Source organism: Schistocerca cancellata, chromosome 4, assembly GCF_023864275.1.
Source record: "Schistocerca cancellata isolate TAMUIC-IGC-003103 chromosome 4, iqSchCanc2.1, whole genome shotgun sequence".
NCBI lineage: Eukaryota > Metazoa > Arthropoda > Insecta > Orthoptera > Acrididae > Schistocerca > Schistocerca cancellata.
Window position 1 is genome coordinate 747,002,860 of NC_064629.1, and position 9,393 is coordinate 747,012,252.

The window sequence follows — 9,393 nt, forward strand, 5'->3', positions numbered from 1 at the left end:
AAGAGAGGCGCTCTGCATCGCGGTGTAGCTTGCTGTCCAGGTTTCGAGTGGATGCTTTTCTGGATGAGGTATCGAATATATTGCTTCCCCCTACTTATACCTCCAGAGGAGATCACGAATGTAAAATTAGAGAGATTCGAGCGCGCACGGAGGCTTTCCGGCTGTCGTTCTTCCCGCGAACCATACGCGACTGGAACAGGAAAGGGAGGTAATGACAGTGGCACGTAAAGTGCCCTCCGCCACACACCGTTGGGTGGCTTGCGGAGTATAAATGTAAATGTAGACGTATGTCAGGGATGGAGCTACTTATACATCCCAGCCGCTGGTGAGTGAGCGGCGGCCAGCGGCGGAAGTGGTCATGCTGCGACAAAGTTGCGGCTTAGCTGGGCCTCCGACGACCGGCGGTTTCCCGGCTGGCCGGCTGTTCAGGTACACAATGCAGCTATATAGGCTATAACATCACCTAATTTGTTTGTGCACTAAATATGATGCGTTGCACTATAATGGTATAATCTTCAGATTGGTTGAGCTACTTTCAGATATTGGGCTGAACAGCGCTGTATTAATAAGTTACCAAAAATTTTGTAACATACAGTCTATTTTCTGTTCCTTATTATTATTTTTTTTAGAACTACGTTTGTCGAATACTTAGCGATACTGTCATAAAAGGTACCTGCAGTTTTGTAATGATATAACGCAAGTATCGTAAATATGGTGTACAGGGTTTCTTAGCAGTATCCTGTTACGAAGAAATCATCAAAAATATTTTATAAACATTTCAATATTTTAAATATTTGTATATTTGGAATAATAGTTACTTTTAAAATACGCACTTGACTTTTTCTGATAGAAAAGTGACACCTGTTGTGCTTGTGGTCAGTTCGTCTCATGCATTGGCTATTGACAATTAGTCTTGTGGCCCCCTGATAGGCACGACGTGTTATGTTTTGGGAACGCTTGTAATATTTTGGGAACGATGTTTAGACGAATTATGATGTACATAGTAATTTTAATTTTGACATGCTGACATGTCGCCGGCCGGAGTGGCCGTGCGGTTCTAGGCGCTACAGTCTGGAGCCGGGCGACTGCTACGGTTGCAGGTTCGAATCCTGCCTCGGGTATGGATGTGTGTGATGTACTTACGTTAGTTAGGTTTAATTAGTTCTAAGTTGTAGGCGACTGATGACCTAAGAAGTTAAGTCGCATAGTGCTCAGAACCATTTGAACCATTTTTTTGCTGACATATCGCTTATTTAATGTTTCATGTACCTGGAAAGTCACTAGACAGATTTTGTGTGTAGCTGGCACAAGATGTTTGTAATAACCTTTATGAAGTTACGTTGTCGTTTGATTCTTCCATGGGTTAATGTTGCATTATTTGTGTAACGGTTTGTAGAATTTCTTCTAAATTTATTACAGGTCTGAAAATGGTGACTTAGTTTTACCAAATATTTCTATTACATTACTGCAATTATCAACAATAAAGTTTTTTATAGCAAATCTCGGCTAAAAAGTTCTTCGTGTTCTAAGCGACAATTTAGTGTTGGTCAGGTTATCACACAGACAAAAAGTAACGATTTTATGGACAGATGATACCTGTTTTGTAAACTAGGGAACCAAGTAAGGTAAGTTCTGGTTTCACTAATTTTGAGAGACACCATATTGAATGAAGATAAGACTGGAAAATACAATTCCTAATAAGAACGTTTGTGACATATCCTGTAAAATCTTTTGGATGTGACTCCCCATGAACTGAGAGCGGAGTTATGAGTAATTAAATTTCTATTACATTACTGAAATGACACAGCGCTGTTACACCAGTCAGTCCGACAGTTCGTACCATATGGAACGGACTCGGCTGACTGCAGCCATTGTGGAATGCTTCCTGCCCACGGACTCGGCCAGCTAGAGCACATCAGATAATGCGTGCCTTGGTTTGTACCACCCCCTGCACACCTCACGCAATGAGCGCGGGAAGAAATTTTTGCGTAATGCTATCAGCTGGTTGCTTGGTTGGTTTGATGATTAGAGGGACGAAACTACTAGGTCATCTGTCCCTTTTGCCTCGAACAGACAGGTCTATGTGACTGTACATCAGAGATGGCCACTGCACAAAACCCAGAGGAAGAAAACCCTAAGGGTTATCAAAGGTCAACAAAGGTTTGGTGAGTGACAAAAAAGGTGAAAGGGAGATGTAGGAAGAAAGGCACGTCAGGTGCCTCATCCATGGAGCAACCAGAAGCCTCCAAAAGCAAAGTAAAAAGAGGGGACACACGTCCCCAATCCCCACCCTCCACCCCACCACCACCACCACCACCACCACCACCACCACCACCACCACCACTTACCAGAGGTACTCCACTCAGAAATTGCATAGAAAAGACTAGCAATATGGACAGGGAAAGAGAAGCACATATAGACAAAAGACCAACAATTCAAACAGACCACGCGAGAGGGGGAAGAAGAGCAAAAGAGCAGGTAGGGTGAGGGCTGGGGTGGATCACCAATCCCAGACAGCCCCAATGTGCTCTGTTCTGCCAACCCCCCCATTCGGCTGGTAAGGTTATGTGGCCCACCCAAAAAGAGAGTACTAAAAGCCCCCTTCATGGAGAAATGTAAAACTAAGTCATCCACTGAGGCATCATCTCCTAACACCAGGGGTCGTGAGTCAGAGGGATTAAGAGTCTGCTGCAGGGTGGCTAGGTTGGGACAATCCAGCAAAATGTGGATCATTATCAAAAAGGAACCAAAGCGGCAGTGGGGTGGGTCCTTGCGATAGTGGATATTGGAGCTGTAAAAGGACGGTAGAGTTCCTGTGAGAGGCTGCATGGAGGATCTCCACAAATGCACAGTCTCCTTTATCGCCCATAGCTTGTTTGGTGAAGTCAGAGTGAACCACTCCCTATTCCAGATCACTAAAAGTTGATGGCATAATACCTATTGGAGGTCTATTTCCAGAAAACCGATCTCAAGAATTGGCTTACTGGTAGCCAGTTTGGCCAGGCCATATGTGAATTCATTCCCGAGGATCCTAATGTGGCACAGGATCCAGACGAAGGTCACTGACCATCCACATTGTTCAAGGGTATACAGGAAATTCTCAATAGCCATGACCAAGGGATGATGAGGGCAACACTGGTTGAGAGCTTGAAAACTGCTCAAGGAGTCACCTGAAAGGACTAACCAGTGCAGGAATGGATATGCTCAAGAGCACAAGAGATGGCTACCAACTCTGTAGCAAAGACACTACAGCCATCTGGCAAGGAGGGCAGTTCAGTATGTCCTGGGTGAATATAAGCAAAGTCTATGTGACCAGCAACCGTCAAGCCATCAGTCTCGACTACTTCTGAACCCTAGGATGTGCCAAGAATGCAGAAAAATTGGTGGCAGAGGACCTCAAGGTGAACTGAGGAATGCATCATGGAGATGTGTGTGCATGGGCCCAGGGAAGAGTTGGTATTGGAAACAATTGGAGCTCAGAGAGGAGGGACTGGATGCAGATTGCGATCATAATCCCTGATCTGGACCGCCATTGCAGGAGATGGATTTCAGTGTTTGGGAAGAGGAGACGGTGGTTCTCCAGTGTCGTCGAGTTTCAAGAGCGGTGCTAGAAATATCGACCACTGCAGAGATACTACATAGCAAAGCTTCATCATGAGGTTCCAATGAGATACTAGGAAGCAGGTGTGACTCCCATAGTTCCAAGGCTCCACTGCCATGCCTCTGCTCTGAAATAGCTTCACCAGAGGCCAGGAGGGCAGCCCTGTTTGTGGTTGGATCCTGCCCACTTCCAGGAAGTTCCTGTCAGAGTAGCATCATTGTGCTTCCTACTTACAATGATACAGTCCATGTCAACCTTAGGGGAGTGAAGAGACTTCCATCTCCTGTGAACTGTACCTATGCGCCAACATAATCAGAACTGTGTCAACAAGCTCCTATGAACTTCTGTTTTCTATTGACAGTAGTGAAGCCACTCTGAATGTGTATCAATTTGCCATTCAGTATCTGTGGCTCATTTAGTTTCGCAGCTACAGCCATGTCTGACGAACAAAGATAAGTTTTGTTGCATTTAAAAAAGTATTACTTATTCACAGTGTTCTGGTTAACTGTAGTACTACTAGCCACCTCAGTGTCCAAGAAGTCAGACACAACAAGGTCGGATGTTTAGGGGGGTTGTGAACATGTATAGCATACTGAGAAGCTGTTGTTGGAGCCTGGTCCACAATAGAGGGATCCCATCCTCTATGAGTAAACTGTTCACAGGGCTAGTTAGAGGGGCTCCTGTCACAATTCTAAGTCACAGGGGTGTCTCAGAACCAGTATCTACAATGCTGATGATGATTATGAACCATATGCCAGACTCCCATAATCAAGATAGGATTTTATCAGAGCTGTGTAAAACTGCAGAAGGGTAGTGCAATCTGCACCCTAGCTAGTGTTCCATAGGCAGCGAAGTGTATTAATGAGTTGCCAGCACTTTCGCTTGAGCTGCCGAATATGAAGAATCCACGTCAACCAAGCACGAAAGACCAGTCCTAACAAGCGATAAGTTTCAACCACACTGAGTAGCTGTTCGTCAACATAAAGTTCTGGGTATCGGTGAACGGTACAATGTCGACAGAAGTGTATTATGTGAGTATTGGCGGCTGAAGACCGAGAGCCATGGGTGAGGGCCCATGCCTGCACCTTTCGTATGGCACCTTGGAGAACCACACTACAGGAGCAGTAGTAGAGCAAAAGTCGTCAGCATACAAGGGGGGTGATACTGCAGACCTCAAAGCTGCTGCTAGACCATTGAAGGTTACTAGAAGAGGACACTGAGCACAGAGCTCTGCAGGACCTCATTCTCTTTGATATGGTGGGTACTGTGTGACGTACAGACTCGAATTTAGAAAGTATGGTGCGACAAGAAGTTCTGGATAAAAGTCAGGAGCGCACCCTGGGACCCCACTCGTATAAGGTATGAGGACGTGGTGTTACCACATTGTGTCATAGGATTTTTATAGGTCGAAGAAGGCAGCTATAAGGTGTTGACGTCGGGCAAAAGCTGTTTGGATTGCAGACTCCAGGTAAACAAGATTATCAGAAATGAAATGGCCTTGGCGAAATCCACTCTGGGATGGAGCCAGAAGATCCCAAGACTCAAGGAGTCAACACAGCCGCTGGCTCACTATGCATTCCAGTAACTTACAGAAAACATTCTTGAGACTAATTGGACGATAACTGTCCATCTCCAAAGGGTGCTTACCCGATTTCAGTACTGGGACAATGATGCTTTCTCGCTACTGCTATGGGAATTCGTCCTCGCTTCTGATGTGGTTAAAGATGGCAAGGATAAGACGCTGACAATCCACCGATAGGTGCTTGACAATTTGGTTGGAATGCAGTCCGACTCTGGGGCTGTATGAGGGCAGTGGGCTAGGACACTGACGAATTCCCACTCGCTGAATGGAGCTTTATATGGCTCGACGTGGCACGTAGTAAAAGCTAATTGCTTTCGCTGCACCTGCTGTTTCAGTACATGGAAGGCAGGATAGTAATATCCTGAAATGCCCTTACCTGAACAGCCAGAGTCTCCAAAGGTGTATTAAGAGGCACAAGTTCACTATATAGAGTATCCAGAACATATATGTTACCTCAACCCAATACCCTGTCATAAGTAATACGATTCTCATAATATCCCTAGTATTCACAAAAGGCCAAAGTCCACATTGCTGGAAACCAAGTCTTCTGGAAGGCAATGTAGAAGAAAGGGGAACTACTTAAAAGATGTCATAGATCAGCCAGGTGGTGGAAAAAACCAATACAACTCCGCTGGATCATAAAGTTGTCGATGTACTGTGAAGCCATGAAGGGACTAGGGAGGCAGGTTATGCGCTATATGCGTTACGGTCACCTACTGCCACTGGTTGAGGGGTTATGGCATCAACACACATAGGTTCTGGGTTCCATTGCGTTGTGCGACCTGGAGCCTCAGGGGCTACAAGAACCTCCATCTCTGCCACAGGAGTAGAATAGGCAGAATGTGGTGGCGTGGGTGCCACTGGAACTCCTTCCTCTGGGAGAACTTCTTCTTATCTTCCTCCCCTTGGAGGATTTGGATGATTATGAGGGCTTCCCTGAATCAGTTTCAGGTAATGATGATGATTGAGGAGCCCTGCGACCAGCGGCCTGTGGCTCCTTCAGCCACTGGTTGGTGTCTGATTGTAGACTGGTAAAACCTCTGTTCTCTATAAACATAAATGATTTGGTGGACAGGGTGGGCAGCAGTCTGCAGTTGTTTGCTCATGACGTATGAAAAGGTGTCGAAGTTGGGTGACTGTAGGAAGATACAAGACGACTTCGACAAAATTTCCAGTTGGTGTGATGAATGGCTGCTAAATGTGGAAAAATGTAAGTTAATGTGGATGAGTCGCAAGAACAAACCTGTAATGTTCGGATACAGTACTACTAGTGTCCAGTTTGACAAACTGAAGTCGTTTAAATAACTGGGCGTAACGTTGCAAATCGATATGAGGTGGAAAGAGCATGTGAAAACTGTGGTAGGGAAGAGAAATGGTGGACTTAGGTTTAGTGGGAGAATTTTAGGAAAGAGTGGTTCAAATGGCTCTGAGCACTATGGGACTTAACTTCTGAGGTTATCAGCCCCCTAGAACTTAGAACTACTTAAACCTAACTAACCTAAGGACATCACACACATCCATACCCGAGGCAGGATTCGAACCTGCGACCGTATTGGTCGCGCGGTTCCAGACTGTAGCGCCTAGAACCACTCGGCCACCCTGGCCAACAAAGAGTGGTTCACGTGTAAAGGAGACCGCATATAGGACGATGGCGCGATTTATTTTTGAGTAATATTCGTGTGTTTGGGATCTGTACCAGGTCAGATTGAAGGAAGACATTAGAGCATTTCAGAGGAGGGCTGCTAGATTTGTTACAGGTAGGTTTGTGAAAAACTTGAGCGTTACGGAGATGCTTCATAAACTCAAATGGGGATCCCTGGTGGGAAGGCGGCGTTCTTTTCGGTAAACACTAGTGAAAAAATTTAGAGAACTGTCACTTGAAGCTGACTGCTGAACGATTCTGCTCCCATCAACATAAATCATGCATAAAGATAAGAGAAATTAGGGCTCATATGGAGGCATACAGACAGACGTTATTCCCTCGCTCTATTTGCGAATGGAGCAGGAGGAGAAATGACAAGTAGTGGTAGAGGGTATCCTCCGCCACGCACCTTACGGAGTATCTATGTAGGTGTAGATGAAACCTTGGGAGAAAGTGTCCTGAGGGACTCCTTCCTTGCTAGAGCAGCTGAACAAAAGTGATTTGTCTCCATTTGAGATGTGAGGACTAATGTCCTCAGTGAGTGGGAAGCCAATGATCCCAAAGTAGGTGTGGGGGAAGCAGCAAGAGGAGAGCCCCCAATCATCAGGGGGGGCAGGCATGGTCAAGAAGCCATTAAGGCCCACTGTATGAGGTGTAATAGGGGAGTACCATCACCAAAGGGGGTGAAGTCATCATAGCTGTAACATATGACACTTTCATACATGCTAGATGCAACCACTGATACTTCTTCTTGAGCTCTTGATAAGTTAGTTTGTCCAGAGTCTTACATTTTTGTATTTTCTTGTCTCTCTCTGGAAAACGGTGCAATCTTGTGAGCAGGGAGAATGGTCCTTTCCACAGTTGATACAAATAGAGAGAGGAGCACAAGAAGTGTTCGCCTGCAGTTGTTGTCCACAATCTCCACAGATGGACCTAGTGTTTCAACATGATGAGATATGCCCAAATTTCAAACACTTGAATCGCCACATCAGGGGGATTCAATGGGCAACATAAGATTTCATATCGCATTGGTACACCGTCACCTCGACCCTTTCAGGCAATGAATAGACCTCAGAGGCTTCAGTAGTAACCCTATTGTTCTTTGGCCCCCTATGGACATGACACACAAAGAGTACACCTCGTCGTTTTGTGCATAGCATATCATCAGATTACAAGAGCAGGCCTAGGCGGAAAATGATTCCCTGAATCATATTTAGACTATTATGGAGAGTGTCAGTCATCGGTATGTCACCCACCTTGTTACAAGAGAGCAGCACCCATGGTTGGGCGGAGGATGCTGTTTTGATCAAAATTGATTCATTTTTTTATTTTAGAGATGGTTGCCACGTTCCCAAACTTGTCTTCTATGCTCTCCACAAATAATAAGGGCTATGTGGACAAGAAGGAATCCCCCATCAGTCCTTGTGCAACCAAAGTATTGGGGGAAGTATTTCCATGTGTGTCACTTAGCCTTACATTACTCTCATGGCATAGCCAGAGAAAGGAACATTTTAGGGCCATATTTCTCTGCATTAAACTAGGAACTTAATTAGCCTCAGCCTTTTTATTACCTTCAATAATTTGTTTATTAAACCCTAGCACAATTGCAACATTATTCTCTTTTATATCCATAAACAACTTAACATCACTCTCAGTAGTAAAACTATTTAAAATTTCATCAGTTTTAAGGTGAATATTTGGATTTTTCGAATGAATAAGTTTTTCTAATCTTCTTAAACTATACTGACCTACAGGAATTTTGTATCGTTTCTCCTTCGCAACATAGTTTATTTTCTTTTTCGATGTAATATTTGGAGTTAAAAATGTTGTATCAAAACTAACTAATATAACATTTCTAGAGGTTTCTCTTATTGGAGCAGTTAATCTTTTTTAAGAACAAATGATTTATCCCTCAACTGAAAAAGACAAACCAATTATACTTTAAAAAATTTATTTAATACATGACAAATTGGGAACCAAAAATTAAAAATCCTAGAAAAGTAATAAAAAGCTTAACATGGTAAACTTTTAGCAATTTCTGTTCAATGTGCAATCATAGGAATGAGTGGATGTCAAAAAAGTACTTTTGCCAATCATGTTCCAGCTCCAGGGTGATTGAATTGGAATAAAATTAATCTCTTATATGTTTATTCCAAAAGTTTAGAGCAACCAAAATACTCAGAATTTATGAAATGGTGTTAAGAATTGAAGATAAGCACGGCAAAAAATTGCTACTTTTGTTGAAAATAATAATGAAATTATTCCATTAGATCAATGTCTAGATCATTCAGTAGTAGTATTTGATGACTTCATTCTCGAAAATCATGATATGGTTAGAGAATACCTGTATTTTGCTCTAGGAAGACATAAAGGAATAGACTGATTTTTAACTCGAACTTACTCAAAAATACTAAAAATATTGCTTAGAGATAATGTCAATTTGTTAAATATTTTCAGACACAATGACTCAAATTTGAATCATATTTGTTGTGAGTTTGATAGAGGTGATTTAAAATTTGATAATTTTAAAGATGTGTGCGCTATATGTTGGAGTGATCAATTTGGATT